Source organism: Octopus bimaculoides, chromosome 23 (genome assembly GCF_001194135.2).
Source record: "Octopus bimaculoides isolate UCB-OBI-ISO-001 chromosome 23, ASM119413v2, whole genome shotgun sequence".
NCBI lineage: Eukaryota > Metazoa > Mollusca > Cephalopoda > Octopoda > Octopodidae > Octopus > Octopus bimaculoides.
Window position 1 is genome coordinate 30165317 of NC_069003.1, and position 6977 is coordinate 30172293.

At 39.3% G+C, this 6977-nt stretch overlaps 1 long non-coding RNA gene across 1 annotated transcript in view; it reads left to right on the plus strand.

The window, feature by feature from the left end:
- The window catches only part of LOC128250630 (uncharacterized), a 31923-nt gene extending 26769 nt beyond the window's left edge, over positions 1-5154 (plus strand). The window contains exons 2-3 of the long non-coding RNA XR_008266660.1: positions 510-834; positions 5078-5154. This is a non-coding gene — a long non-coding RNA (uncharacterized LOC128250630). The remainder of the gene's footprint in view (positions 1-509; positions 835-5077) is intronic.
- The last annotated feature ends 1823 nt before the right edge of the window (positions 5155-6977 follow it).

Genomic DNA, 6977 nt, shown 5'->3' on the forward strand with positions numbered 1-6977 from the left:
ATATATATATATATATATATATATATATATATATATATATATACATATATATATATATGTACATATACATATATATATGTACATATATATACATATATATACATGTACACGTACATACGATTGTATATACACACATATATATCTATATGCATATATGTATGTAATCACAAAAACTCATATACACATATATATATATATACGCAAACAATATATGTAAACATATGTTTGCGTATATATATATATATATATATATATATATATATATATATGCACTAGCACACGCGCACACATATGCATGTTATGCGCATGTGTGTATTCGCTTCTCACACAAGGAATATCAGACCTACCACAGGCCCTTGTGGCCAATAGGGATAAACAACATCATCATTATCATCATCATCATCATCATCATCATCATTATTATTAGTAGTAGTAGTAGTAGTATCATTATTATTATTCAATGCAGATTCCTACCAGAAGCGTCTTATTTTAAATATTTATCATTGCAGAAAGAGGCCAAGTTTTGTGGTTTATATAATATCTCCTTGAAGTCTGGGAAACGACAAATTGGTCACTGACAGCCATGCATTGAAAACAACAACAACAACAGCAGCAACAACAACAACATTGACAATAATAGTAACAACAACAACAGAACGACTGACGACACCAGCAACAGCAACAACAACAATAACAACCACACAGACTCTAACAGCAAAAACCTTTTTTAGTAGAGGCACGTGGCCTGATTTATATCGATCCTTGTGTTCAACTGACCCCGAAAAGATGGAAGGCAAAGTTGGCCTCGGCGGAATTTGAACTCAGACTGTCAAGGTAATAACTATAATCCTTTCTGCTATCTGTATAATGACTGGAATTAGTGGCGAGGGAGCTAGTCGATTCGACCCTAGGGCTCAACCGGTACTTATTTCATCGACCCCGAAAGGATGAATGGCAAAGTCAACCTCGGCGGAATTTGAACTCAGAACATTGAGACAGGCGACATACCACTAAGCATGTCGCCCGGCGTGCTAACAATTCTGCCAGCTCGCCGCCTTGCTCGGTGCCTTAATAATAATAAGAAACCTTTCTATTATAGGCACAGGGCCTGAAATTTTCTAAGGCAGGGGTCTAGTCGATTACATCGACCCTAGTATTAATTTCATCGACCCCAAAGGGTAGAAGGCAAAGTCGACCTCGGTAGAATTTAAACTTAGATCATAGAGAGGGACGAAATACCGCTATGCATTTTCTCCGACGCCTTAACGATTCTCCCAGCTCACTGCCTTTAAGAATTAATGGTTTCAAATTTTGGGACAAGGCCAGCAACTTTAAAGGGATTACATTGGCCCCAGTACTTGAGCTATACTTTTTTTATCCACACAGAAAAAAATATGCAACGGAGAAGTCGACCCCAGTGGAATTTGAACTTAAACATAAAGACTTACGAATGCAGATAGATAGATAAATAGATAGATAGACAGACAGACAGACAGACAGATAGACAGATAGATAGATAGATAGATAGATAGATAGATGGATAAATGTTTAGATTTATATACACATGTATGCATATATGCATGCATGTGCGTATATACGTGTATATATATAGATATCTGGCATTAATTTACAGTGGTGGGAAGAGGGAAGCGACGATGGAATAATTACAAAACTAATTAATTTATTCATTCACCTATTCATTCACTCGTTCATTATGCCTCTATAGAGGTAATTATACTCTATCGCGCTAATTAAATTCTATAGAGTTAATTATCATTCTATCGGAATAATCAGCCTTCGTAGACTTCTCTATAAATTCTTACCTATACTCTGTGTCAGTGGGGGATCGTTTGCCTCAGTGGTTCTCAACCAGGGTCCATGTGACCCTAGGGTATCATATGACCTTTGGACATCCATCTGACTTTTTGGGGTCTGTATAAGATTTTGCTGGGGAAAATTATGAACAATAAATTGCTTATATTTCTACAATGCACAAAATATTTATTTCAATTTTCCTATAAAATTCCTAGTAATATATTAATATATAAATAAAAACATATAATTGGATTTTTTTTTAAACCATGGAATTGCTATGAGGGTCAACCGAGCAAAATAGGAATCAAAGGAGTCCATAGGTCAAATATGATTGAGAGCCACTGATTTTCATGGTCGCTTCGTGTTGCTAGAAATAACAGCCAAATTTCTCTTAAATCACTCTCCATGGCCTTGACCCTTTCACAGCGAAATTAAAAATCATGCGTTTGGTTAATGCAGTCGTTGTCTGGGTTGCTCCTGTTAGGAATTATACTCTTTTAGTCTTTTACTCTTTTACTTGTTTCAGTCATTTGACTGCGGCCATGCTGGAGCACCGCCTTTAGTCGAGCAAATCGACCCCAGGACTTATTCGTTGTAAGCCTAGTACTTATTCTATCGGTCTCTTGCCGAAACGCTAAGTTACGGGGACGTAAACACGCCAGCATCGGTTGTCAAGCGATGTTGGGGGAACAAACACACACATTATATATATACACATACATATATATACGATGGGCTTCTTTCAGTTTCCGTCTACCAAATCCACTCACAAAACCTTGGTCAGCCCGAGGCTATAATAGAAAGCACTTGCCCAAAGTGCCATGCAGTGGGACTGAACTCAGAACCATGTATGTGGTTGGTAAGCAAGCTACTTACCACACAGCCACTCCTGTGCCTATGTGTTTCATCCTTTATCGTTAAACCTTTCACTGCGAAATTACATTTCATGGTTATTCTGGTGATGATGTTAAATATCTACCAAAACAAGTGGAATTGGTATTTTCTGCAAGTAGAATTGGTATTTTCTGCAAGTAGAATTGGTATTTTCTGCTTCAATAAATTTAACAAAACAAAATAGTTTCAGTCACGACATTCATAAGCAAAAGATAGATTGGTACGAGGGTGAGTCAAAAAGTAATACCATTTTGTTTAGGACAGGTATTATTACCAACACAGGAACATGTATCATACATCAAAATGAAGCTGGTTCTCTGTGGATCACATCCTTACTTCTCAACATAGTCACCGTTTCTCTCAATAGCAATGTTCCGCATTCGAATGAGAGCATGTATCCCTGCCCCATAAAATTCTGTTGACTGTTCTTTAAGCCACTTCTTCACTACAGTTTGCACTTCCTCATCACTGGAATCATTTAGCGCCTTCAGACTATCATCTCTTCAGCCCCATGAAAGAGGGTTTGAGAGGCAAACATTATTTATTGTTGTCGTTGTTGTTGTTGTTGTTGCTGTTGTTTAACCACAGGTGAGGACTGATTGAATCTACCAAATAACCCCCCTATCTTTTACGATATCAGGCACCACATTGCCAAAAATGTCTTTTCATTTATAAGACAGTAGGGCTTTGAATTCAGAGAGATTTGCGGTCCCTGTACCGCGTGCGTGTATAATACACGACAGGGTATTAAAAGATGTCGGATGAGGCGAAAGGCATATTTTATTCAATAGATAGCATTGAAAACCTAACTGGAATATTTAATTGTGTAAGGTTGAATGACGGAGTGGAATGAACGAGTCTCAGTTTAATTTCAGGAACAATATGTTTTCCATTCTGTGGCAATTTGGACTTCAGACACGCTTCCATGTAAATGCATTATTCAAATTCTTGTTCCATTACAAAGTCCATTAACTTTATTTTTAAAGTTTGCAATAACATTCTCGATACATTCTTTTTTTCAAAGTCATATTATGAGACGTCAAAGCGCCTGGCCGAGTGGTTAGAGTGTTGAACTCACGAACGCGAGAACATAGTTTCGATTCCCGGATTGGGTGGTGCGTTGTGTTTTTACACTTCGTTTCACATTGCTCCAGTCTGTTCAGCAGTGAATGAGTAAGTCTGGTGTCCTGTTCAGTGGAGATGATGCGATCAGGGTCACTGATAAGTCAGGCGTTAGTTTGTAAGGATTGCACAAGGCTTCGACTTCACAAACTTCATTACAGAGTACAGTGATTCACAACAGCATGTTGCACTGGAAACTGAGATGAGTCGTACACTAGTTTTCTTCAGTTTAGGATATTTTATTTCTAGAACTTGGTTCCAGAACTCAATTGTAGACTGGGGTTCATAGATCGTCTTTAGACTCCCTCCTGTAATTCCATTAGTTCCATTTCCGTAACCAGAGGTTCGAGAATTGGACATCTGTCGTTGACCACTTGTTGTTGGCACTCCGTCGCTTACGACGACGAGCGTTCCAGTTGATCCGATCAACGGAACAGCCTGCTCGTGAAATTAACGTGCAAGTAGCTGAGCACTCCACAGACACGTGTACCCTTAACGTAGTTCTCGGGGATATTCAGCGTGACACAGTGTGACAAGGCTGACCCCTTTGAATTACAGGCACAACAGAAACAGGAAGTAAGAGTGAGAGAACGTTGTGGTGAAAGAGTACAGCAGGGTTCGCCACTCGTTGACCACATCAAACATAAATGAATTTACAAGAAAGGCGAATCAGAGCTTCATCTTCCGCAAGTCATCAAACCTGGCTAGGAAATCATCAAGCAGTCTCTGTAATTTATCTTCGTATTCTTCCACAACTGGCAGAAATAAAATGTCCTAGACTGAAGAAAACTAGAGTGCGACTCATTTCAATTTTATTGCGGGTTGTCTTGTATGTCTGTTGATTCGTCAAGAGCCAAGCTGAATGCAAGAGAATTCTTTAAATCATTTTGCATTTTGCCTGCAACATCAGCAGATGATCTGAGAGGTACGCCTCTCTGCAGTGTGGCGTGAAGTTTGTGTTTGTGCTATTCATCGCTGAAGTCTTGCGTTATTTTAATCTAACGCTGCAACAACTTCAGTTATATTCCCCTTAACAAATTCGCCATAAGAATATGGGCGTTTAGCACGAGTAATATTCGATGAATAACAAAACTGGCTTCAGTCGTTGTATCAACTTCCTTATAGAACGTTGTCAACAGTGTCCGCTGGCCATTTAGGGATGATCTTAACACAGTTAATTTGTTTTTCCTCAATTCTGATTTAGGTGGATAATCACACGAAAAGTTCTTTGTGATTTCTTTTATAGTGGCGTTTCAAGTTACTGGCTTTGTAATGACTGAATGACATGGCAGAAAAGGCACAAATGTTTACCTCCTTTAACGGTGAGTGCAAAATCTTCTTCTCACTCTGGCTTAAAATTGCTGTTTTCATCTTCATATTTTCGTTTTTTACAATTTGAGGAAGCCATCTCCCTTCACAAAATTTTCACAGACACTTTTAGACAAAACTTATATCCGAAGTGTATCGACTAGGTCTGCACAGTTCAACGTCTTGTGTTACACTGCATTAATGTACATAACGTGAGTGCGGTCGGGACAAGACTCATTAAGCCACCCGTGTCCCCGGCGCACCCAAATCTTTAATCCCCCTTACTCATGACCTCAGACTTCTGACGTTTCTCAGTAACCCTTGCTGACCGGAAATTTCTTTAACCCCTCCTGCCTCCTACCATTCCTTCCCTCACCACTAAAGAACAATGCCTCACTCAGATTTAGCATTAAAACTAGGATTTAAATTCTTAAATATTTTTACTAACCATGAACATTAAACTTACGTTTTAATCCAATGGAATCTCAATTCATACTCAGTAAATAATCATAAAGCTTGAATTTTTTCTTATTTACCTTTAAAATAAACTGTGATGAAAACGGGAGCTCAGCCGACCTATTTTCACCAGCCGCATATTAACGGTCGAAGTGCCGCATATGGTTCGCGAGCCGCGGTTTGGCCACTCCTGACATATATATTGAACACACACAGAAAAGCAGACACAAACACACATAAACATACCCACACAAACGCATATATACACATATACACACACACTTCTGTTGCTTTGAATTCCTTCTGTCAAAGATAACCAGTTTCTACGAAACACAGAAGGAAACGGAAACAAAAATGATCGTTAACAATGCAATCTAGATAAAAATGGAGTCTCTAGCCTCGTTTTGACATTTCACTTGCACATATAGACCTACCACAGTGTGCGTCTGTTGATCGTTCATTGTTGGCCACTTTAGTCTCTTTATCTCACGTCAGACATGTCTGGTCACCTGTAAGAGATAATGTCATGGGAAAAATGTGTCACACATACACACACACATACACGTAAACTATAAACGCTGATTGATCTTCAAGATATATTTACATAGACATGTATCTCTGTCTACATGTCATTTTAGAGAGGACATCCACATGTCAGGGCAGTGACACACGCACGCACACATACACACACAGAAACCCACGCATACACACACATGCTCTCACATACACATATGCACATATATATGTACACACACACCTACTCGCGCGCAATAGCGCGCGCACACACACACATACACACAAGCGCACACAAATTCGTACCCAAATACGCACACAAACCTGTGGCCTTTATAGACACACTCACACACATAACGTACGCTCGCATGCCGACATACAGAGACACGTGTACGTCTATACACACACACCTACATAAGGAACACACGTACACACACATACTCATACATGCATAAAGTACACATACATAAGGCACACACACATAAAGCACACCCATACATAAGACACACTCTCACAAAGAAACATGCACTTCTATACACACACACACATAAGGCAAAACACACACACAGATATGTGTTCTCTATACACACACACACACACACACACACACACGAGGCACGCCTCACACAAGCTCTCACGTGGTCATTTGATTGCGGCCATGCTGGAACACCGCTTTTAGTTGAACAAATCGTCCCCAGAACTTACTCATTGTAAGCCTAGTACTTATTCTATCGGTCACTTTTGCCGAACCGCTAATCTTACGGGGACGTAAGCACACCAACATGGGTGGTAGTGGAGGGGGACAAACACAGTCACACAAACATATACACACATGTATAGATAGATAGATAGATAGATAGATAGATAGA